This window comes from Dermochelys coriacea, chromosome 19 (assembly GCF_009764565.3).
Source record: "Dermochelys coriacea isolate rDerCor1 chromosome 19, rDerCor1.pri.v4, whole genome shotgun sequence".
Classification (NCBI taxonomy): domain Eukaryota; kingdom Metazoa; phylum Chordata; order Testudines; family Dermochelyidae; genus Dermochelys; species Dermochelys coriacea.
Genome location: NC_050086.2, coordinates 4,548,531 through 4,575,113, shown reverse-complemented (window position 1 = coordinate 4,575,113; position 26,583 = coordinate 4,548,531).

Here is a 26,583-nt window from a genome sequence, read left to right as displayed (position 1 = left end):
TCTGGGTTCTCTCCCACAGACTAGGAGCCTGATCCAGAAGCTATTGAAGTCTATAGAAAGACTCCTATTGACCTTGGTGGGGTTTGGATCAGGGCTGTCGGGGCTTGGGACAGGCCAAGCTCTCTCTTCTTTTTGCTCAAGCCCACGAACAGCACAGAGACCTTTATGCTGGTAAAACACTCAGTGCTGTTTCTATACAAAGTTGGTTCCCACCACCCTTCTACACTATACAGCCATGTGCCTACAGTCTTAGGGTGCCCTCAGCAATTAAGGCAAGCAGGGGAAAGCAATCTCTCTCTCTTTCCTACTTCCTTTCTGTGCCTTTTTGTATCCTCTGCCTAATGGCTTAATTAGCCTCCCAGCTCTCCTCCACTCATCAATTAGCCTAGCTCTTAACAAGGTCTGTTCTGCAGTAATTAATTGGAGTTGTAATGACCAGAGTACTGGTCAGCTCCTGTTGCCCAGCACTCTGTCACAGGGCTGAACTGGGCCAATGCAAAACTTGTGTTGATTTCACAGGAACCTTTCTGTAGGAACATGGGTGAGTCTGGAAACCTCCTTGTGTCTTGCTTTCCTCATCTGTAAGAGTGGGGCTAATCCTTCCTGACTTCACAGGGGCTTGTGGGGCAGGGTTAATGTCTGTGCAGACAGTAATTCTGCAAGCTTCCCGCTCACTGATCTGATGGTCAGAACTGAGCAAACACTGAACAAGGACATATGAACCCAGCCTTTGCAAGGAGAGGCCCCAGGCCAACCCCTGGTGCTCTGCCTGGAGAATTAGGTTCCACAAGAACGTGATGATGCAGGAAGATCAGGAGCTTAGGATTTGTGCCAGATCTTCCTCCTGATGCATCCGATGAAGTGAGCTGTAGCTCACGAAAGCTTATGCTCTAATAAATTTGTTAGTCTCTAAGGTGCCACGGGTACTCCTTTTCATCTTCCTCCTTAGTAGACCCTGATTGCATGGTCTTCTGCCAGCAAGCCCACTGAGACAGCGCCTTGACATGAAGGTAGGTTAACTTCATGTCCATTTGAGCATAGGGAGAACATGTCATGGCAGCAAGAATAATAATGCTGAAGGATGGCATGCAGCTCTGTCAGCAGGGAGGTGTCTCTCTCTCTCCCCCACCCCCTTACATGCCAGTCTACGTCTCTGTCCCCATACACACCCATCAGTCTCTCCCTATTCAGATCTATCTGTCTATGCCAGTGTTCTTCATTGCAAGGCCTACAAGCCAGCAGCGGCTCCCATGGACTCTAAGTGCAGCTCCCTGTTGATTGTGCTCTCCGGTGGTGCAGTGGGGCTGCAGCTAAGGCAGGCTCCCTGCCTGCCCCAGCCCCACACCGCTCCCAGAAGTGGCCAGCACGCCCCCACGGCCCCGGGGGGGGGGGGGTAAGGAGGAGAGCAGAGGTCTCAGCGCGCTGCTCCTGCCTGCAAGCACTTTCCCTGCAGCTCCCATTGGCTGGAAACGGGGAACTGTGGCCAATGGGAGTTGCGGGGGTGGTGCCTGCAGAGAGGAGCAGTGCACAGAGACCTAAGAAATCCCTAAGAACCCCAACACTCTATGTGACTAGATCCCCCTGGGCATGGAGTCTGGGACTATGGTGGGCCCTCTGTGCACCCCTGACTCTCTCCGCCCCCCCTTGCCCCTGCTTGCCCCCCCTTGCTGGGAGCCGATCAAAAAAAAAAGCTAGTTAAGCCAAAAACAAGCCCAATTTCTGCTTTTTTTCATGGGTTAGGCATGAGTGCCAGGGAGGGATTTACAGAGTGAGCCTATCCTGCATTCACCCCTCACCAGTGACTTCTGCAGCTCCTGTCCCATGGGGCTGGCTGGGCTCAGCTCCCTGCTCTGGGCATTGCAATCTGGCCTCTGGCCCACAGGGTCACAATGCCACTCACTCACATTTGACCCAACTGCACATGAGCAGTGCTGCAATCCCACGCACTGGGGGCCAGGTCGGAATGCCCAGAGCGGGGAGCCAAGCCCAGCCAGCCGCACAGGACTGGAGATGCTGCAGCCGGGACAGGGGGTTGTGTGGGTCTGTTGGGAGGTCTGAACACAGGAGAAGCTACCTGGCTGGGAAATGCCAGAAAATCCTCCTAGCACCAAGCAACACCATATTAGGATCTGTATGTTGCACCCCTGAGAATCATATCTGTTATCACTTGCAATAAGCCCTCCATCAAAACATGCTTTTTCCTGAGTGGCTATTCTGAGATGGCCTCACTGCATGGAAAAGTACTGCAGGGCTGAACTGCCCTCTTGGCCCTAGCAAAGATACCTCTCCCAAGGGAGGGCTGAGACGCCTAGGGCCTGATCTTCTGCCGCTGAGTTTCGATGGGGGTAGGATAGAGGCCGTGGTGGGGAGATTACGTGTAGGAATCTAGTGTGGCTGCTGTCTGAGCTTCACCTGTTCTATGCGTGAACAGGGCTTCAGCAACCAGAGCTGTTGAGCCATCACCTTTCACCAGCAATAAATACCAGCACATGCTGGAAGGATGGGAACAAAAGAAAAGAACGACATCTGGAGAAAGAAGGGAACAAAAAAAGAGTTGAGCCAGATTTGAGACTCGGAGCCAAATTTTTTCTGCAGGCATAGTTTGGAGTGAGTGCAGCTGTACCAATGTAGGCCAGTATAGAGTTTGACCAGCTCCGTTTCCCAGCTGAGCTACCTGGGCATCAAACCATGTCTTGACGCTGTTTGGAACCTGAGGCTATGAAGTCTGGAAGGAGGAATCATGTGCTCTACTGCTGAGCCAGCACGCAGGTCAGCAGCTGCCCAAGGACACACACCGCTGACACGATGAGCTCCAAAAAGGGCCCTTTTTGTTTGCCAGCACTTGATAGAGTCAGCCCGTGGCTGCCTGATAGCTGAGGATCAGGAAACGTGATGCCATCTTCCTAAGCTCATTCCTGCAAGGTCCCCCTCTCGCATGGCACAATGTGTCACATAACAAATAGGAGGAGCGGGGTAGAAAAAGCCCCCATGCAGCAGCACTGTCTGTGCCTAATACACCCCAGGCTAGTCCACTTCCTCATTAAATTCCTTTTGCTTCTCACATGGCAATTATTATTCACACCAGGAAGTTGCCCCAGAGCCATCCCTCTTAGCCACCCAGGAGAAAAACCATCTCATTTGTGCATGTCAGATCTTCCCAGCCAACTATGCCGCTTGCATCTGCAGCTTCATTTGTGTGCCCAGGCATGTCTGAGAGGTAGGTTTCCAGGCACAAGATAAAACCCTGCTGGGCAGGCTTTTCTGCATTCCAATGGCTGCTTCCCCATTGCTTGGCTACTTGTCAGTCAAGTGGATGAACAAATGTCCGCGCAGCAATGAGTTGCAATGGGTTGCAATGAGAGACAGTTATAGAAGAGAGCAAGGCTAAGGATCTTCCCCGGCGACAGCCGGACACAACTGTGCTTGTCCGATGTTGTGTGTGCCCCAGCCTTCTATCAGCCTTGTGCAATAGGGTTAAAGGGCACGCTCCTTGACGAGAGGAAATTGGCGTAGCTCCATTGAAGATCAGGGTCCAGCCCAAGATGCTGATTTCATCCTGTGTTCCCTCAGGAGTAACATAAAGCAGCCAAAGGGGCCCTGGCTGAAGCTAGTCAGCTGCTTGCTGATCTGTTGCAACAGGCAGGGAGGTGGCTCATGGCTCCCCAGTTCCGAATCGGATGCAGCAAGGAGACTGTTTCTCCAGGAGTGAGGATGCAGAAGGGAATTGTCGGGGAGCAGCTGCAGGTCTGTATCCTAGGACAGTCCTTTGGGTCTCAAAGACACACTGAGGGCTTGTGCTATCCCCAGCATCTGAACAGCATGGTGGGAACTCTGTGGCGCTTGGGCATTTATCCCTATAAACCATACCTTCGCTGGGAGACGTTTCTGGGACCAAAGCTACTTGTGCGGATCCACATTGTCACGCGTGCTTGTTAAAGAAGTTCTCGCGTTCTTGCCTTCACAGTTGTTTTCAGATTTGGGAGTCATCCAGTCAGAGAACTGAGAGGTTGCCGTACTCTGGATGTGTTAAAGGTATTTAGGCATTGCTCAGCGTTGCAACGCCTTACAGATTCAGGAGCCTGTATCTCATTTTCAAAAGGAATTTAGGCACTTAGGAGACAAAATCCTATTGAAATCTGGGCCCATGTGCCTTAGGCATCTCGTCACACAGTGCAAAGTATGAAGAGCAAATACTTAAAGCAAAATACATGGAAAATAGTTAGAACTAAGACTGTGAATTGGACTCCATGGCCACACAGGACAGGTCATGTAGGAATAAGTCTCTGCTTGCTGCTCTCTTGCAGAGCAGGTGGGTGAGGTGGGGTATGGCCGAGCCTTGGTTCCACCCCACATGTACCAGACTGTTCAGCTAAGCCAGTCAAGCAGCAAATCATGAGCAAAGGCCTGGCAGAGGGGTGCATCCTGGGGCTAGTCCTTGGTTTATGATACTTACACACTTAACAGTCACAATCTAGCCCTTAGTGAGCAACCTGCAGGCCGAGGCCCCTTCGTATCAACCATGTGCTGAGTATCTTTGAACAGCAAACACAGTCTTCAAAATAGAAGCCTGGTCTCAGCTCCTTTTCCAGCAAAAAAAACAAACCAAACCCAGGCTGAAATCACAGAATAGATGGTTCACTCAGAATCATTCACCCCACTCTTTCTGCCCCACGTGAAAGGGGACTCACCTGTCACTTATCCAGGCTAAGATCCTGATCCCACTGAAGTCAATGGGGATCTTGGAATGGACTTCAGTGGTGCCAGGATTTTAGCCCCTCTAGTCTATCTGGCCTGTTTGAAGGGAGTGGCTTTTCCACAGTTAAACAGTGCTATTCCTGCAAAGTAGGTTGATTTTAGGGTTCCGGGCTTACAGCAACGTTACTCATGTGTACTCATCCGCAGTGGGGAACACTGATATTCCAACCCCAAAACACAATCTTGCAATCATCCATCACCCACCTGCAGCCTTCGAGCAATCTGCCAGCTTGCCCGGTAAGCTACCAGAAGAAGCCTTTTACTGCAAAGCGGATAAAGCAGCTGCTGCCCAGCAGGCTGGGAAATAGATGCCCTGGCACCATCCAATTGCTTGGCTAGGCAAAGGCTGCTCTGAGCGCTCTGGAGAGCCTCGCTTTTACGGTGCCATTGTGGAAGGGGATGGCTGTGACTCCAGACTCTGTGGTGCCTGGAATCAGCCAGCTGACTTAAATGTAAATGCATTATTGTGCCTAGTTGATGCTCCTCTCTTGTCTTTCTCACTCGAGGAACATCCTCAAGTCACATGAGTCCAAGTGGTTTAGGACAGTTGCGTGGCAATTGCAACAGATGGGGAGATCATCTCTTGAATCCAAGCACTATAGGGAATGCAGTGGGCATTGGAATGGAGAGGTTTGTCCGTGGCCTCTTGACAAGTGAGGGACCTCCTGGGGCATCTGTTTGAAAGCATCAGTGACATAGCTTAGCAGGCAAAACCCTCAGCATGTCTAATTTTGGCATTTCCCAACTCCCTCTTTGCCTTTCTGACCCATCAGGAATGAAACAGGAAGCATAGGCATGGCTCAGAGCCAGACGTGCTAGTCACCTGGGGATGGAGCCAGCTGTGAAGGGCACTTATTGTTTACAATCTCCAGAATCCCCATCTGAGGCTGGTGGCTGCTTGGCGGATTAACGTCCAAGATTTAGCCTCCACATCTCTGTGACAGCAAAGCAAGAACCGCTTTCATCCAGGGGGGCTTATGAAATTAACTCAGTACAAAGATGAAAGCTTGGTCTTGTGGTTAAGGCACGGAACTGGAACCCAGGAGATCTGGGTCCAATTCCCACCTCTGATACAGGCTCACTGTAAGACCCTGGATAAGCTAATCACTCTTGTGTGACTAAATTTGTCAGCACAGGGACTGAAGCTTGCTACGTGTGTGTGTATTGCACCTACCACAATGGGGCCCCAAGCTTGGTTGGAGCTTCGAGGTGTCAGTGAGAACTGATAGCAGTTTTCAGGATTATGAGTTTTATTGCTCCTATGTACAAGGCATGATTAACCCCACAGCACTGACTGACCTCCCAAAGCTCTATCCCGTCCAGTGCTGGGCTCAGTGCAAAACCTGGGGAGAATTTCTTGGTGCAGCTGCTTGTCTGGCTCTTCCAGAGTCCTGGTTGAGAATATGGAAGGCAAATGTCTCAAGGCACTTCTACAACCAGCAACCACCAAAGTCAGCCATTGAAACTTCAGGTGATGAAAAGTTACTGTGATAGCTCTGAGGTGGCGGATCCCTGTGCATTTACCCAACCTTGCTCCGGTAAATGCCAAAGGTGTATTTGTGAGTTGAAGAAAGGCTGAGAACAGAGACAGACACCTCTGCTTTCATTCCATCTTCTTCCCCACCCTGAGCTTCTTATCAGCGAAGCATGGACACTCCACCACCACCTGTTGTCTGGGCTCCAAGTGCTAACCAGCCATGTGCCCTGGTCAGCGATGTCCAGCATGAAATGGGCTAAAGGCAGCCAGGAGAGGAGATATTTTACCTCTGCCGAAGCACTGGCACGCAGTACGGATCTGTTATTTTCGAAAGACATCCACGCAAACTGATATAATTTGAACAGATACATTCTGTGCCTGTGAGGCTTACATTAGGCTTAACAGCTGAGTTTGATGGTAAACCGATATGACAATGCATATGTTTAAAAACTATTAAGAAGTTAGTAAAGATTTACTGCCAGACAAAAAATAAAATTTAGGAGGAAGAGGATGAAAGTGATTGCAAAGTCTAGGCTTGTGAGGGGACTGTGGTTGGAGGAATTATCGGCATTTGTAGCTTGTCAATAGGCTGGAAAGAGGAAGATCAGGCTTTCTTGAGTGTATCTATTGGTCAGCTGAAATAGACATTAATGGTAAGCTGAGTTCCAGAAGAACTCTGTTCATGGAGCCATGAGGATGTGAGCAAAACCCACAAGAGAAAAGGGAAAATCGCGTTTGAGGTCGGAGGATTACCCCCCTCAACTCAGTGAAGATGATGAAAAGCAGAGCACGGTGGAAAAGAGACAGAAAGAGCGAGAGATCCAGATTTTGTACCTTAGCTTTGAACGATCTTTTCTTAACTTCAATTCACACCTGTTGGGCCTGATTCTGAGCTTATCACTTGGGTAAATCTCTGAATTCATTCCAGCAAGAGAGGAGGAATGAAGTCCATAGCTTCGTAGCTTGCTATCAAGTCTAGGTGCTTAGATGAAGTTAGAGTACATGGGTGCAGAACTGTACCCAGTATTACAAGTGGAGCTGGTAGCTTTACTTACTATTAAAGTTGCAGACACTTCCCATTATTATAAAACCCTGTTTTAGCTGCTTCTAAGTTTGCCAGACTTTAAACATGGAAAAATTAGGATGTGATCATGTCATTAAAGATTGCCTCATAATGCATATGCCCAAGAGGGCCAAATGAAGGTTGCACAGGCAACCTTCATTCTGGCATTTCCTAGCTTTTAAGTGGAACCTTAATGTTCTGTTAACATAGTTTTCAGTGTAACTGTCACTGGAATTGACTTTTTAAATGAACTTCCTTTGTTATAGCATCCAAATATCCAGGGCGAGTTCCTTATCTTGTGTAAATCAGTAGAGTGCCATTGAAATCAATGGAATGGTGCTGATTTATATCTGGCCCTTTTAAGAAAACAAGAATAAATCACTACCGATAGTGTGTGTTAACTAATGCTGTGCTCATCTGATCATCCATCATTGTCTTTCCCTACATGTGTGTTGTTATTGACTGAATCAAGCACTTTTGAAACTCACCCATCGCTGATGATTACTGTCATACTCTTGGAGGGCAAAATGCTGTTCTCAGCTATGTGGTGGGGCTATCATGCTCCTATTGGATTGCAATGGTGTGGTTGACAGTTTTCATATGTACTACAGTAGCAGCTGAATCCTCCAGCATGCTCAGTGCAGTACAAACTCTTAGTAAGATACAGTTCCCGCCCCCTCAAAAAAACAGAGTTCACCATTTAGTTAGAGAAGACAGACAATCAAGCATTATTCATCCCATTTTACAGATGGGGAAACTGAGGCACAGAGAATACAATTTTCAAAAGCACACAGGGGACACAGGAGCCAAAGTTCCATTTTGAAAAGTGACTTAGGCACTTAGGTGCACATTGTCAACGGTATTTATGTGCCGAACTCCCACTGACGCTATCGGAGTTAGGCACCTAAATAGATTTTGAGGATCTGGGGTCTAAATCCTACTGACTTTCAATGATTTATGTTTCTAATTGCCTGTTATTTTTCAAAATGGGACTTAAGCTCCTTAGTTCCTTAGGTACTGTTGAAAATTTTACCCAAGTGAGATTAAGGGATTTGCCCAGTGTCTGAGAGCAATCCGTTGAAGAGCCATGAAGTGACCCCAGATCTAGTGGGAATCCCACTCTTGTGCCTTAGTCACAGTCTCACCCTTCTCCTTTGGCTGATTTCCTCTCAAAGGATCCTAACCTGCTTTTCACATTTACAAAAACCTCTCAGGGTATGTCTACTTTGCACTGTAAACTTGGGTCTGTAGGACCCACACTTGTGGACTCAGTGTTTCAAAACCAGAGCTTAAGCGTCCATGCTGAATAGAAAACCCGGTTTACAGTTGCTGGCCCAGGTCTCACAGCTGTAACACCTCCCTACTGCATTACATAGACTTTCTGACGGGGGCCTGTGGCTTGACCTGCGTCCACACCCCAAAAGGACAGGGCTTGGACTGAGTCTCCGCAGGAATCAGACTCTGACCTGCCCCCTGGCACTGTTTGTGGGCCTGAGTCCAGAGGGGTTGCTGGGCCGAGACAGACTGATGTATGTGTATGGAAGGGGGTTTGAGCTCAAACCTCCATCAGAGCCTGGGTTTACAGTAGAGTGTAGACATACCCTAAGCGTATGTGATTTATACCCCTGGCTGGGTTTCAGAGCCCAGGCTCCAGCCTGAGCGGAAACTTCTACCATGCTGTTTTTAACTCCACAGCCTGGGTCTGGCAAGCCTGAGTCAGTTGACCTGGGTTTTGAGATTTGGCGCCAGGGGTTTGTTTGGCTTTTTTTTTTTTTTTTTTGCAGTGTAGACATACCCTTAGAGGCCCTGGTAAACTACTGGGTCTCCTGTCTGGGCCGATCTTGCCAACAGGAGACAAATGCAGCTTTGCAATTTTGCTTTGCTATCTCTCCTTCACGAATGCCTCCCCAAGGCACAGCAGAGCCTGCAGACCCCATCGCCAAGAAATTCCAATTTTCACCTTGTATAACAATGTAAATGTAATAATTTCATCTCCCGCTCTGACTGTTACCCAATCAAAGTTTAGTAAAGGAATGGGCCATTAGAGAATTTGCTATGGCAGCTGCTGGCAAGGTTTAATATGAAGTTTGGTTTATTGTCAGATTACTATTAATAACATTTCGGATTAGGGACTAACTTTTCTCTGAGCTATATAAATGTCACGGAGAGATTGTTTGGGGAAAAGGAAATGTGCTATCTACTCCCCCCCCCCAACCTGTGTGTCATAGGCACTTCCACATGTTACAATCTTCCCATTGTTTTTCATCCTATTGTAGAAGTGCTGCAGAGGTGACTAACTCTTGCATAAACCATTGCCATGACAACACCTGTAAGATATGGCCAAGTGGAGCTGAAGCAGTGAGATTCCTTTGGCTCAGCCAAGGGGCTAGAGTAACACAGATTCGTGTTAAGTAACTGTACTAGGCTTTTTCTTGCTATGAAAGAAGAGGTGATGAGCAATGTAATTTCATTTTTTAAAGAACCTTTCTTGGTTTCTTTCTTCCTTCTTGAATGGCACTCGCCTACTACCTCAAGAGTAAAATAAAGGCCCAATACCAATATCATGCATCTCTTTAAAGTAGATGCAGATACCAAATGCATCCAAGCAGCCTCACGTGTAGATTATTGTGCTCCCAGATGATCTGGCCCTTCCATGTGTTCTCCATCTTTTTTGAGAATGTTCATGCTGTTTGCCCTGGGACACTGCATTTCTTTTTGATGTTCTTCATTCATTCTTTAGTTGTGTGTTGTTCTTCCTTTTCACACCCATGAAGAGCTAACACGCTAGCTCCCAGCCGCGAAGGACTAGCTTTATTGGCAATCAGGAGCTCAAGGCCCAGTCCTGCAATTTGAGCCCACCTCTACAGCCTATCTGCTTAGGTTATGGGCAAGGACAGCATTCTTGGTGCTGCCTGCACTGAAGACCCAGTCTAGCTGCATTCAGCAACGTAATCCCTGGTAAATGTGTTTTAGGTGGAAAAAGCCCTGCTAGATGTTCAGGTCTCACACTCAGCCTGATAGTTTTAGTGTTATTCATGTCGCAGTAGTGCCCAGAAGCTCCAGTCAGGGGTGGGGCTCCATTGTTCTGGGTGCTGTACAAAATCATAGGAAGACTGAGGAGAGATCCTCAGCTATACTGATTGACATGGTCCTCCCCAGAGCAATTCATCAGAGGTGTGGGTTTACAACAGGGATGGATTTGACACAACTGATACAAAAATAAGTGGCCATGGTTTTCCAAAATGGCTAGTGATTTCAGGTGCCCAACTTAGAGATGCCTTAAATGGGCTAATTTTCAATTAGTGATAAGCACTTGCTCTCTGAACATCAGGCTTCTTTAAGTTTTATCAAGTTGTTCACCTACAAATTGATGCTCCCAAAAACACTAGTTGCTTTTGAAAATCTTGACCAATGGATTTTTTTGGTTCAGGGTTATTTTTTTTTCAGGGGAGAAATGCTTATTTCAGTAAAAATGCAAGGGGCTCTGGTTTTATATTTTTCTGTTTATATCAAATTGGTAACTGGTAAATACATCCCAAATGCTTTTCTTTTCTTTTCTTTTCTTTTCTTTTCTTTTCTTTTCTTTTCTTTTCTTTTCTTTGTGTTTCATGATATGTCACTTAACTTCTCTGTGACTCCATTTTCTATCTGGAAAATGGGGTTAAGGATACTAATTTACCACACAGCAGGGCGGAGGCTTAATTAATTAGGGCTGATTTTTTGAAAAGCTCTCTGCTGGGCCTCAATCATTTGCGGGGTCCTTATTGGAGTCCATTTTAAAAATGAGGCCCATAATATTTGTGTGATGAAAAGGGTTTTTGAGATAAAAGGTGCTAAAGACATGTATAGAATTGTTTTACATACCAGTCTAGATTCTCAGTTGCTGTAAACAGGAGTAACTATCTTGGGGAGGCAATGTGATCTAGGGATTACTAGGTCACTATATTAGGACTCAGGAGACCTGGGTTCTGTTTCTGGCTCTGCTACTGACCTATTGTATGACGCTTGGCAAGTCACTTCACCTCTTGTCCCCCTCTGACCTTTTGTGAGTTTCTGTTGTAAGTTCACGGAACAGAGGCTCTCTGTTACCATGTGTTTTGTAGACTACCTAGTGTAAGGGGTCTGTAGAGTCTACTGTGATACACATAATAAGTTAATGGCGCTAAGCTGCTTTACTATATCTGAGGACCTGACCCACTGTGTCTGAGAAAAGTGTACAGCATCAGTGATAAAACACTGCTTCCGCTCTGACTGTAAATACACGGACAAAGCCAGATAGCATGTTGTGCATTCAATTAGGGTCTGACTCTGTCCTTGTCGTAATGTGATCAATAGTATTTTAGGGCAGGGATATCCTGTTTTGAGTTTTAAACTGAGTGGATTTGATACACAAGTCACCAGCTGAGCCATAAATGTGAAGCACGCGGATGTGCTTTTCACAGACTAACATCTGTTATGAAAACCAGAAAGCTATCTTGAGTTTAATGGCAACATATATCAGCCTTCCCGCCCTCCCCCCACCCCAGAACTACTAGCTGCTTTCAATGTTGATTTTTAGAAAGGAGAAGGTTATGGGGGGGAAAAACTGACCAGAGAAGTTACTGATTATTATCTATATTTCTGTAGTGTAGCAAAGCCTACTATCTCCTACTAAGATTATATTAATGTCTTACACTGAGCAGTTTGCATCCAAAGTTCTTTAAAGACCACTCTGGATGAAAAATTCAGTGGGGTCTTTAATGACCACAGATGGCCTGTCTATGTCTCTCTCTCTTGGTTTCTATACCTCACCCATCCCCATTGTATCTGAGATCTTCTGTCAAACCTGGGGATCTCCCTGAGTTTTAGATCTAGTTTGAAAGATGGCACTTCTGGTTGCATGGCACCTCCTAACAACATTCTGGGTCTTAGGGCAGAAGAGTGAAGAAATAAAACAGTGCCACCTATTGGATCACCATTATTGCTTCCTTCTGTGTTCTGGATTTTCTTTGGAAATCTCCTGTATGGGGGCTGACCAGGGCGAGCCACGTTTTGTATCCGGTTCTCCACTCCACTGCACCTCCTCTGGTCATTTACATCTGGGCAAAATGATTGCAGAAAACTGCGATTCTTGCTTTCACATCTGGCTGCAAGGGACTCCACAAGATGCATGGCAGTTGAGTCTCCAATCACTGGGGCCAGATGCTCAGCTGGTGTAAATCAGCATAGCTCCATTGAAGAGCTCGGCCACTTTACCCCAGCTGAGGATCTGGTCCATGGTGTTCAGATTTACCTTATTATAGTTGTTCCTGAGCTAAGTTTGAACTTTAAATTCCATTCAGATCCAGGGGCTGGGTTCCCAGTTTTTCTTCAGACTCCACTATAAAAAAACTAGGGGCAATGGTTCCATTTGCTGCATGCTGCACGGCTATAGGCACTCAGCAACATGCTCTCAGGGAAGGAGAATGGGTGCGTCCCAACAGGTGTGGCTGAAAACAGGCTGAAGACCTCTCATTGCCTAGCAAGCGCGGACTAAAAATATTTACTTTTCTCTCTTCTTTCTTTTACTCCAAAGGATGCATTCCCAAAAGAATGAAGGGCTAGACTGTCCCATGGGCTGCATGTTCATGTGGGGGTCCCCAGCGAAGCATGACACCCCTTAACCTCAAAGGAGTCCCTCCTCTGAAATGGAGGAAATGAGCATTGTGAGTCTTTCACCCTCATCCTTCATCAAGCAAGTGGGTAAGGAGTAGAGCTGGGTATTATTTTTCCCCATTAAAAATAATGAATGATTTTTTTGCCCCGGGGGGGATGTTTCAGAACATAACCAAGTAACCAAAACCCAAAAGGAAAAATGCCATTTGAAATTAAACAGACAATTTTTGTCCCCATTTGAAAAATGTCACCAAAAATGTTGCATTTTTTTGGTGGGAAGATTTTTTGGTTTGAAAATTCATTTCAATTGGCTTTGGGGGGCAGTGGGTGGAGAGTGGACGGAGCCATGGCTCTGCTCGGGCCATGCACCGGCTGTCACTAGAGTGTTCCAGAAAAGAGAGAGGTCTATGCATACATAAATAGCTAGTTCATAGATAAGGCGCCAGCAGATGGCACTCTAGAATATGCATCATTGCTCTTGGGTTTTCTGGGCCCAGTAAAACTTCTGATTCTTGAGCACTGCAAAAAGTTTCTGCTGGGTGGCTCTTTACATACAGCTCTTAACATTGGTCATTGCAAGTGAGCCACAGTAGGACGGTGTCATAATGTTCCGATGGTAGATGTCAGGGAGGAAATAGGGGATGGATTGTGACTCTTTGGGTGATGAGACTTCCTGCGGCTATTCCTGGTGTGGTACAACTTATACCTCATCCCCTGCAACAAAAGGCACAACTCAACCCTCAACAATTCTTTGTTTCTTTCCTCCTCTTCTTCCCTTTTCTCTACCTCTCCTTCCTTCCTCGATTCTTATCTCAGTTACACCAATGCAGTATTGCTAGCTCCAAGTGCTCCAAAATCGTTAATCAGGTACCCCCAAAATCATGAGCTTGGCTTTCAAATATTTTTTTAAATAGTTTGTTATATTTGCCTTCTGGGTTTTGTGCCTTTGGGGAGGGGAATGTGGTACATTTCCTAGATTTCCTTTGCAACCACTATGGCTAGAAAGAGAGCTTTCCTTTTTAATAAAGCAAGATTCTCACATAACCCCATGACTCCAGGAGCTGGGGTTTTAAGAAGAAAACTGTGAGATTTGCAATAAAACAGTGAGAGCTGGCAACACTGCCACTGTAACTCCAAAGTGACTCTATTATTTTAGAGCAGTGTACTCCCATTTTATGTCTGTGTATCTGAGAGTGGAGTCTCTCTCTGTCTCCTGAGTGTCACTGCTTGTTAAAGACTGCCAGGCACTTGGTGACATTTTCACATCCTGACTTTTTGTCTCTTTATGCTTTAAGAGCATGTCTCCAGACCTCCAAGTGTTTTCCCTTTGTCTCATTTCCAGCACAAGAAGGGCAGAGTAAGAACACCCTATCCAGTCCCTTATAGCAAGAATTACACAGCATGAAAGAGGGAGTTCCTCACCCCAACAAAATCTACACTAACACCCTGCCTCAGCTACTAAAGGACTGAGAGGGTGTATTGCTGCATTGGCATTTTTAGGGAGTTGCGGACACTGGATTGAATTTTACCAGGACTGCAAATGAAGTCTTGGGTGGCAGCGGCTGATCAAGATGAAGCTTTTTCTCCCCATGCTCTCTCACTTCCCAGATGATCAACATTCAAATTTACCCAGAGCCTCATTTGAGAGGAGAAAAAACACCCTCCATAGATGGCAGAATGCTCCAACCTGTATAATTTTATTCAGGGATGGCAGCCTGATTTGTGAATGTCTGACTCATGGAATAAGTCCTGATTGCTGCCTAGGATTTATGGACAAAAAGTGTATGTGCATGCGTGCATGCACTTGAATTTGAGTGTGTGTGAGCGCACGCTTGAATTTGAGTGTGTGTCTTTGCAGGCATATGAGTTTTTTAGTGAGTGTGTGTGTAGTGTGTGAGGTGCACTTGCTCATGTGTGTGTTACTGTCTCTGGATGTAAGTTAATATGACAAATGTTCTTGGGTATGTGTATTTGTAATTGAGTGTGTGTTTGTCTCTATGTGTGTGTGAATTTGTATTTGAGTGTGAATGTATGTGCATGTGTTTGTTTGCCTCTGTCTGTGTGTGTTATGCCGTGCGGAATATAGACTTGAGAAAAAGAAACAATATAATCAGTTTTGATCAACTTTCAGCAGAAAAGGACAGCTGCAGAGCTCTCCCAAGCCATTTCTAATATTGTTCACTTCTAACCTCTTTCATCTAAGGAGCTCAAAGCGTTTTGCAAGCTGTAATGGTCCATGAGAAGGGCAATGTTTTTGCTAACTGTTGCCTTTTTTTGACTCATAGACTTGAAGGTCAGAAGGGACCATCAGGGTCATCTAGGCTGATTTTCGTTCCTGTCTTTCTGAGCCGAGTGCATTAGAATTAGGCAGATAAAACATTAAACTTGTACTGGCTAAACTTCAGTGTATTCCCCTTCCCCTGCCTCAGGAGGGACGTTCCAGAGGCAATGGGAAAAGAGGGGATGGTGAACAGGTTTGGAAACATGTTAGAATTCATCAGGTGGTTTTCAGGCGGTCAGTGCCTTTAGCAAGGCACCAGAGAAGCACAGATTTGGAAATACCTGCTACTACCACAACTGTCCATTTCTTTAACAGAATCCAGTTTCCCACAGTATGTTACCCATGGATGAGCTAAAATAAATAATAAGTATTTGTTTTATGGCCGCCGATTGAAGACTCCTACAGGCCAGATGTGTGCAAGGAGCTTGGGTGTTTCTAGCTTCTCTCCATTCTCTGCTGCAAGCTCCCCGGGTGCCTCTCTCCCATCCCCCTTTATATTAGGTCTCCTTACAACTCTATCCTTCATGCGAGGGGCTCTGTGTCTTCCCCATTCCCCTCTCCTCCCAGGCCATGACCTCTGGGTGCACCCCCATTTGCCCCCAAACCTTCTTCCTCTCATGCCTCCCCATGCTGGCATCCCCTATGCTCCCCCCGAAAGGTTCTGTATAACCCCCTACTCCCCCCATGTCAGGGGCTCTGTATGCCCCCCGCCCCTGTTTTTTTCCCAATTTTCACAAAAATCAATACACTTCTGCCCAATGAGGCCTAGAACATTCCCTGGAATATTGGGATTGATCAGATACAACGTTGAAAAATTATTGCATTACAGACAGACAGAGAAATGCCAGCAAGTTGAATTTAAGGGCCTTGCGTGCTCAGCCAAATAATTAAAGATTAAGGGCCAATCGAGGAGCTGGCTTAAAGTTTCTTGTATTACCCAGTTGAGCTCCTGATTCATCACGATATTCACCACTGTAAGGGATCAGCCCATATGGTGTAATGTCTAGGTTAGCAAACATGCAGTAAACATATGGGGCGGGGGGAACCACAGCAGGTTGGGACAACTCCTGAGCTGGAGCAAATCTGTGCAGTGAAATCAATTTATGCCAGTTTACACCCGCTGAAGACCTGGCCCCTAATCTTGAAGATTTGCAATGCCACCTCCAACCTACTCCAAGCCTTGCTTAATTGGTGCGCTGTGGGATGAACTTTTCCATTTCTGCTTCTATATACTGCTGCAGTGAAGGTTTCTGTCATAAGTTTTATAGGAAGCTTTCAGTGGCCTCATTTGCTATTCATATACGTCTGTTCCATCAGAGCCTGTCATTAATCTCTTGGTAGGTTTAAGGTTTCCCTCTCACAGTTGCTACATGGCCAGTCATCAAAGAAACAATTAAACGAATGTAGATATGAAACAAATCGTAGGTGGTAAGGTTACCGGACAATTGCTTTCCTGTTAAAATATATACAATGTGTCTCTCTGTCAGTTGAAGGAAAGGGTCAAGGAACATGCTGGCAGTCCCCTCTGACCGGGTTGGCATGTGAAGCTCTGAGACCTAAATGGGCCCGCAATATTTGATTAGTAAAGCCAGACCTATTTGTTCCCCTGTTTATAAGTATGCACGCTCCTGCAGCCCACTGCTCTACTTCTTTGGCAATGATAATCGAGTAGTAAGTGGAGCTATAACGCAGAGCGAATGAATGGTTCGAATGCTCCTTTAGGAACAGCCCCCTGGAGAGGAGTCCGCTTCTACCGAGTAGACTGGCAGTCCGCAGTAAGCACAATGAGCAAAGCTGCTGAAAAATGCTCGCTTGGTGGGAACTGTGGCTGGATGGGGACAGCCTTTGGTTCTTACGTTCTTTGAACATGATACAGGCTGTTCAGAGACTGGTTGGTCCAAATTCCTTACTTCAGATTTACACAAGTGAATCTAAGAGTAGAGTTACTGAGATTAATGGAGTTTATAGATTTACACGAGTGTAACTGAGACCAGAGTTACTCTGGATTGAGTTACTATAAATTTACACCAGTATAACAGAAAGCCGAATTATTCTGGATTAAATGACATTACTATAGATTTGCACAAATACAAAATGGTGAAGAACTGGCTACGCCGTAGTACTGCAGAAAAGGGTCTGGGAGTGATAGTGGATGACACATTAATTATGACCCAACTATGTGATGCAACTGAGAAAAAGGCTAATATCATTCTGGAGCATATTAACAAGCAGTTCCTATGTAAAACACAGGTCATTGTCCCGCTCTCTTTGGTGCTGGTGAGGCCTCTGTTGAAGTGCTGTGTCCAATTTTGGTGCTACACTTTAAGAAAGAGGTTCGCAAATTGGAGAGAGTCCATAGGAGAGCAACTAAACTGATACCAGGTTTAGAAATCCTGACCTATGAGGAAAGGTTTAAGAAATACTTGGCATGTTTAGTCTTGAGAAAAGAAGACTGAAAGGGTCCTAAGAACAGTATTTAAATATGTTAAGGGCTGTTACAAAGAGGATGGTGATCAATTGTTTTCCATGTCCACTGGAGCTAGGACAGAAGTAATCAGCTTAATCTGCAGCAAGGGAGTTGCTAAATAGTAGGAAGAAACTTTCTGTCTCTAAAGATAGTTAAGTTCTGGAGCAGGTTACCACCGGAGATTGTGGAATCCCTGTCTTTGGAGGTTTTTAAAAGCTTAGACAAACACCTGTCCAGGATGGTCTGTATATACTTGGTCCTGCCTCAACTTGGAGTAATGGAGGAGATTAACCTCTTGGGTCCCTTTCTAGCCCTGCATTTCTGTGATTTACCCCAGAGTAACTGAGAACAGTGTAACAAGTATACAGGTGCCGGTGGCATTTTGTAACCTAAAGCTATTATTTTAATGAGATATAAAATGTCTATTAGCCCTGCAAAGCATACCCTGGCCCTTTAACTGAGTGAGTGCATGACAAGATAGGTCACTAATTACTGAATGTTGGTGAGAAGTTGGTGTCCTGAGGGCAGCGACAAATGAGGCCTCATTTGTCCCCTTGCACCAAATCCATGTATATGCCAGACCTCACCCTCTCCGGAATAACTTCTTAGAAGAGAAAACTCCATGCCCATGAAAAAAACCTTTGTTATGATGAGTCTTTTGTTTTCCGCTTACAAAGACTATTGTTCTCTATGGGCCCCTTATGTGTCAAAAAGGATGCAGTGGGTTATACTTCTAGGAAACCGACTGGGTCAGGTTTACCCTGCGTAACTACAGCTTTTATGGTTATTGTTATGTGTTGAAGTACTCTCCTTCTCCTCCTCCAGAAATGAGATGGCTATTAGCCAGTAGAGTTGGAGAGTTGTAAATGATCTGCCCAGATTCCAGCAGGTGGGTAGACAGGGGCTTTTTAAGGCCCTTCCTGAAGCAAGATGGACATTAAGAAAGATATTTTTGTCATAGGGCCAGATCCTGAGCTGGTGTAATTTGGTCTGGCTCAGTGTTTAATTTATGCCAGGGCTGAGCCCCGGCACCTCTGGGCTTGGCAGTTCGTAGCCCCGGCACCTCTGAGCCTGCCCTGTCAGTGATAAAAGTAAAAAAATTGATGGAGTGCCGGCACCTCTTTCATTACAAATTAAGCCCTGGTCTGGTTCCAGTGATGTTTGTGGAGCTTTGCCAATTTACACCAGCTAACGATACAGCCCATACTTGTTAAATCATCATTTATTTTCCCTTCTTGTTAACATCTCAGAAGAAGCATTTGCAGCACCAAGCAGTCAAAAATTGTGAGGCAGGGCCCCAAAAATCAGTAGATCAGCTTAAATCATGGGATTTTTAAAAAACAAGTGTGTTTGCCTGCTGCTATTTTCAGTCTTTTGGGCTCATATTTTCAAGTGCTTTCTGCAACCATGAAGGCTAGAAACTTACATAGTCACATGACTCCAGGAGCTGGGGCTTTCTGATAAACACAAAATACCATGAGAGTTGCCATAAAATTGTGAAAGTTGGTGACACTGGAGAAGCTCAGATCTTTAATGTTTCCTGAAGATTATCTTCTCCCACCACCACCCACACGTGCTGCTGTGTTCTTGTAATTCGGTTTGTTGGTGTAGGGTTGCTCATGTTGGACTATTTCGTTTTTGTAGTATTGTTCAGGAGCACTGTGGCTTGTTACTGTCATGAGCACCCTTCACTTAAGATTATTTTTTGTAATTGTATGGTTCTTGATGGGAAAATTGGTGTGTTATTTTAGGGGTGTTTAAGGATGCACTGGATTATTATCATCAGCTTGTTGAGTAACACACTGTTTTGTTATTGTAGGGTTCCTCAAAAGTGCATTCTTGTTTTCATAGGGTTTTTCATGAGCGTACAGTTTTGTTATTGTAGGGTTGCTTATGCGTGCGTAGGTTTGCTGTTATAGGGTTGCTCAAAATAGGATGCTGGGCTGTTGGTACTGATTATATTTTTAACTGAAAAAAATATTTGTGGAACCCACTCATGAGCCTGTGTTACAGGTTCCCTCACTCTGCCAATTCAGAAAGGATATGAACTGTTACAACCGCTGACTATAGAGGTGTGGCTCTTTAGCTCCAAGTGTAACCCCCTCCCTACTCCCCCACTTACTCTTTTCATTCTGGAGGTCCTGGCTTCAATCCCCAAGATGGTGGCTAAGACATTTGCATACATTTGCATTTTATGTGGGAAACGCATAAAAAAATCGCAAAAGATGTATATCGATTTTATGTAAAAGTATAGGAGAGTGTTTTGAGGGGGAAGGCAAGCTCAAATTGTAGCTCCTCCAGCCCTTTTAAACTTCCAAGGTGTTAATTTGATTGGTGGAATTCCCTTTACATGAGCTTTCTCTTTCTCTGCGTAGTTTGCCTCCTGGGAACCTCCTCCTAACTGGTAGTTGTCTGTGGGTTCTGACCCTGCTCCAGTCAGTAAAATGGGTATAATAATTCTTATATGCCTCACAGTGGGTGTTGCATCTCTAAATGACTTTTGTTTGGCAGCTGCCTTGAAATTGCCGGATGAAAAATGTGAGAACATTCTTCCATGCTGTCTTCTCACCTGCCTTGAAACAGGGACTGGAAGTGACCTGACTTCATTTCAACTCTGTACCTGCTGCCGAGATTCTGTTTTGCGTCTTGATTCTTCTTTGGTATGTCAGAAAGGATGTCCTTATACCTCCTGTGGCAACAGGAACTGCAGGGGTTACTCAACTTTGCCCTTGCTTGGTGGGACACTCTAGCCTTCTCAACACTGCTCCCTAAACATTGTCTCGTACTAGCACCAGAGCTAATACAAGCTCAGCTGGGCATGTTGTATTCATGGAATTACATCCTAAAAGCTGAAAACAAAAGTTCCTCTCCCACCCCCTCATTTGTTCTTGGTTACAGTACATTTACAACTTGGTTCTAAATGGTGAATTTTAATATCATTTTCTTAAAAAGTGTTACATATAAATTTAGTATCCTAGTATAAAACCGTCTGCAGGCACAGAAACCATTATTGCTGGGCTGACTGTTAAAGACTGATATATTTAAAGTGAAATATATTCTCTCCAAAGTGAAAACTTAGGGTGTAAATTAAATTTGTCAATAAATATGGAAATGGCTTCCACCTTCCTCCACTCCCCGAACCCCCGCATTGCTGAGATTAGTCGTCTCGGTTCCATGTCATTGACATGACAAGAGGAATTATTGACTCCCACTCCTCTGTTGTTTAATGTATGCTCAGTTTCAAGAGACATCTTTTATCATGGCTTCAGATCAGCAAGTTAATTGTACATTCAACAGTGGTATCAACCATATGAACTCTTTAGGAACAGACTCTGGGAGGAGGTAATTGGATTTAGGGGATTCAAGAAAATCCCCTGAGCAACTTGTCTTCTTCCTGGCGATTTGTGGGTGATGGAATAACCAGCACATACTCTTTGGTCCTCTGGTTTATACAAGTATTTATATCAGAGAGGAGCCCAGTGCAAAATCCTAGAAACAGGAATCCCCAAAATTTGAGACAGTCCAGATCCCAGCTCCATTCTAAGCCTTAACACCTCAGAACTTTGGGAAAGTTTGGATCTTCTGAACTTTGCTGCTTCTATCTATGTCTAACATGCATATAGTACAGTGTATGGAAATATTAGCATCATGTGTTTTTCTTACCCTGATCTGAGGTGTTGCTTGCTTAGTACCGTTGCAGGGAGGAAAGAAGAAAACCCCATCCGTAATGCACTCGGCCATTGTGCAATGTGTTTACATGCTCCCATCTGCACTTAGGAGTTTAAAATTGATTGTTTTTGTGCCAGTGGGTCAGACTCTTGGGTGGCGCAAATCAACATAGCTACCCTGAAGCTAGTGGAGTTATGCTAATTTACACCAGCTGAGGATTCAGTGTTGAATTTTGCTCTTGGATGTAGAGTTTGGGTATCAATGTTTGCAAAGCCACGTCTGTGGGCCTAACAGGATCTATTGTCAGTTTGAAAAGAAAAAACCTACAGGTTGGAACTTTGAGAGGCTCTGATGACATAAAGCTGGGTAATAAGATTTGTCTGGGACCCTCCGCTCCCACTCAAGGGACCAAACAAACTCAGAACTATCCAGAAATGTAATGAGAGCCCTGAACTCTGTGAGACCACCATATCAGAAAAGAAATACCAGTTCATCTGTGGTCATCAGCATTGAGATCAAGAAGTCAGGAGGTTGAAATGTCACCATGGCCTGCAGGAATAATGACACTGAGGTAATTTTTATGTCTCCACTCATTAAAATATCCCTGTGTCCGCATTGCTCGATTGTCCCCAAGATTAATACACATCCGTGGTTATTTCGTTGAGTGGCAGGTGAGTTTCAGATTAGTTATGTTTGCAGTGGAAGGGCTCAGTGTTGTTACAATCAAGCTGAGTTTACCATAGCCCTGCAGACCCTGAGATGTCACCCATTTCGGGAGACCTGGGTATCACCTTCCTGTCGGCAGAGTGCTGCTGCAGACCAGGATGAGCTGCAGCCAAGGTCAGGCAGGATGATGGGATGACATTAATACTGCATCAAGGAGACACAATGGAGAATGGGAATGAAGACCCATCTGTCACAAACTCCTTATCCGTCAGCCGGAGGTTGGCAGTTGACGTGGCAATGATGACTTTAGTTTGTTGTGCTGTGCTCTGCTCAGTTTGCTGTGTTTCGGAAGGGACAGAGGAGCACGTCTGAGGAGGAGTTGTCCATAGCTGGCAACCCGTGGGACCTGAGATGCTCTATCTCCTTCCAGCCATCTGCTTACTGAGCTCCTGCATCCCACATCCCTCCACAGTCTGAGCTTTGCCAGCAGCCTGAATTCTCCCCACTAGCTGTCTGAGCTTCCCCATTCCCCACTCACTTTCTCATCTTCCCCATTGCCTGCTTCTGAACACCCCACATCCTTGACCCACCAGCTGATGTGGGCTCTCCTTCCCTACCCACCCGCTTCCCGTGGTGCTCCCCTCCTTTCTCTACCCAGTCTCTTCTCTCTCGCAGATACAAACTGCCTACACTGATCTTTTCCTGGACCAAGGGACGTTGTCTTCAAAGGTCCCAACTGAGACAAAGGAAAGGCACCCCCTGACTCCAGCGGGGTTTGGATGAGACCCATGGTCAATTGGATGGAAATTCACAGGTGAGCGGCAATGTTGCTCATTGGCAAATTCCTCCCAGTCCCCGCAGCGCATGGCACGATGAATGCTCCCAATGCCCCAAACTCCATGCAGCAGAGAGAAGGTGCAATGAGAAACAATGAGCAAATCTCTTGGGCAAACAGGTTTTACTTATTTTTATTACCTCTCTCTGCTGTGCTACTGCTACCTGCCAGAAGTTCAAGCTCAATGCACGGGTACTGCCTGTTGTAAGAATTTCTGGATTCTTTTTGCTTATTTTCTGTGTTTCTAGTTCTTATTTGTTGCTTTAAAACAAAATGTTAATTGTTGAGGGTGTTTGCCAAAGTCCAGGCATTAGCCGGAGTGTTAAACCCAAGTGATATAATTTTGGTTGAGTTACATAGTCTCTGCCTTTATCAGAGTAACGTCAGAGTTTGCCTTGCTGTGACTGCTATCAGCAATTGGCATCTGAACAGTCCACAAGCTCAAAGCCCCTTTGTCATCAAAGTACATTAGCTTGTAACTAATTACATCCAAGCATTATCAGGACCAGTCCTCCTTTTAAACACTTAATAACTCCATCTTTGAAGGTTCTGGGCATAAAAACAACCCCTTTGAATAAACTCCGCAAAGACACATGCTGCAGTAGCTAAGGAATTGAACTAGACACCTTGGGCCCCCGTTGGTAAGTGGCTGGAGTGCATGTGTTGGTTACATTTTTCAAATGAAGATTAAAACACCAGGGTGTTTGTATTTTACAAGTGCTGCTGGCATAGTACACCATCATTAAAGAGGAAGCTAGAAATCTGGAGTGTGCCATAAAAAGAAGAAGTGTCCGGCCCATTACACGTTGAAGTCCATGGAAAGACTCTGATTAAGTTCAATGGGTGTTGAATCAGGCACCAAACATTCTTGGGATAGCTAGATACAAATTTGAGGAGCAGACTTAACTCACGTGATGGGTTACCCACCCCACCCTGGGAGGGCTTATCAGCCTGGGTTGGTAGCGGCTGAAGTGGAACCCTGATCACAATAGCTCCAAATATATATATAAATGATGTCAAACATTAAGATGCACTGAAAATGCCTCACTGAGAATGTTACAAACACGTTGTATGTGTATTAAGGACTCTGCATAGCTAATCAGATGTTTTTCTGTATTTCTTTGAGGCTATTTGCATGGAAACAAGAGCTTTGCTTGTAAAATGCTTATCTGTTCCTATTGCTTATTCTGTACTCAAGGGAACAGTCTTCTCTCTGTGGCATTGAGAACCATTTACACAGCATCCCATTGCGATATCCACCCTGTAATGAAAGCTTGTGATTTCCACTGGGAATCATATGGTCAGTCAGACAAAAAGAGAGGTTCTTTCTAGTTCTAATCACTATTTGTTTACACCCCCTCTCCCTTCTTCCATGATTTAGGGAGCACCTGGGGTCTAGTGGTTACAGCAGGAGCATGGGAGCCCAAACTTCCAATAGAGCTTAAAATCACTTCTTTACAGTCCCTATTTCATCGAGTGGTAGAGCTAGTCAGACATTTTTGGACAAACTGCTTTTTAGGTGAGAAATGCTGATTTTGTCAAAACCAAAACTGTTCGAGAAATGATGGCTGGTTTTGATGAAACGCCCAAATTGAAACAAAGTTTTGAAATCGTCACAATGTCCTGGTTTTGACATTTTCTATACAAAATGTGTTGGGTCTTTTTGAGTCAAAACAACTTTTGCTTTCGACATTTTGTAAAATTTAGAATAAAAAAAAGTTAAAGGAAAAAAAAAGGCCAAAATGGAAAAAAAACATTTCAACATTATCAAAATGAAATGTTTTGACTAGCTTGAAGTGATCCCGGAAGCATGTGAGAGTCCAGTGGTCAGAGCAGGAGATGAGGCATGTGTATTCATGAGTTCTATTCCCAGTGATCCCACTGAGTCACTATATTGTTACCATAGGCAAGTCATTTAAACCAGCATTTTTAAACTTGGGCTCTTAAATTAGGCAACTAAATCCATATTTAAACACCTACATAACAGTGGCCTGACTTTCAGAAGTGCTGAGAGCATGCACAAATGTCACTAAAATTAATGGGAGCAGCAGGCACTCAGCAATGATCCCACAGGATGCCAACCTTTTTATGGCTGACTTAGAACAACGCTTCCTCAGCTCTCGTTCCCTAATGCCCCTACTCTACTTGCACTACATTGATGACATCTTCATCTTCTGGACCCATGGAAAAGAAGCCCTTGAGGAATTCCACCATGATTTCAACAATTTCCATTCCACCATCAACCTCAGCCTGGACCAGTCCACACAAGAGATCCACTTCCTGGACACTACGGTGCTAATAAGTGATGGTCACATAAACACCACCCTATACCGGAAACCTACTGATCGCTATTCCTACCTACATGCCTCCAGCTTTCATCCAGATCACACCACACGATCCATTGTCTACAGCCAAGCTCTACGATACAACCGCATTTGCTCCAACCCCTCAGACAGAGACAAACACCTACAAGATCTCTATCAAGCATTCTTACAACTACAATACCCACCTGCTGAAGTGAAGAAACAGATTGACAGAGCCAGAAGAGTACCCAGAAGTCACCTACTACAGGACAGGCCCAACAAAGAAAATAACAGAACGCCACTAGCCATCACCTTCAGCCCCCAACTAAAACCTCTCCAACGCATCATCAAGGATCTACCACCTATCCTGAAGGACGACCCATCACTCTCACAGATCTTGGGAGACAGGCCAGTCCTTGCTTACAGACAGTCCCCCAACCTGAAGCAAATACTCACCAGCAACCACACACCACACAAGAGAACCACCAACCCAGGAACCTATCCTTGCAACAAAGCCCGTTGCCAACTCTGTCCACATATCTATTCAGGGGACGCCATCATAGGGCCTAATCACATCAACAACACTATCAGAGGCTCGTTCACCTGCGCATCTATCAATGTGATATATGCCATCATGTGCCAGCAATGCCCCTCATGCCATTGGTCAAACTGGACAGTCTTTATGTAAAAGAATAAATGGACACAAATCAGACGTCAAGAATTATAACATTCAAAAACCGGTCGGAGAACACTACAATCTTTCTGGTCACTCGATTACAGACCTGAGAGTGGCTATCCTTCAACAAAAAACTTCAAAAACAGACTCCAACGAAAGACTGCTGAATTGGAATTAATTTGCAAACTGGATACAATTAACTTGGACTTGAATAGAGACTGGGAGTGGATGGGTCATTACACAAAGTAAAACTATTTCCCCATGTTATTCCCTCACACACACACACACACACACGTTCTTCAGAAGTTCTTGTCAACTGCTGGAAATGGCCCACTTTGATTATCACCACAAAAGGTTTTCTTCCTTCCCCCACCCCGCCTTCCTGCTGGTAATAGCTCATCTTAAGTGATCACTCTCCTTACAGTGTGTATGATAAACCCATTGTTTCATGTTCTCTGTGTGTGTATATAAATCTCCCCACTGTATTTTCCACTGAATGCATCCGATGAAGTGAGCTGTAGCTCACGAAAGCTTATGCTCAAATAAATTTGTTAGTCTCAAAGGTGCCACAAGTCCCCCTTTTCTTTTTGCAAATACAGACTAACACGGCTGTTACTCTGAAACTCAGCAAACATTGAAAATCAAGCCACTTTTTTAGGTGCTTCAATACAGTGTTTGAACCTGAGGGGGACAGATCCTCAACTGGCACAAACCAGAAATCAATGGAATTTTGCTGATTTGCACCAGCTGGGGATCA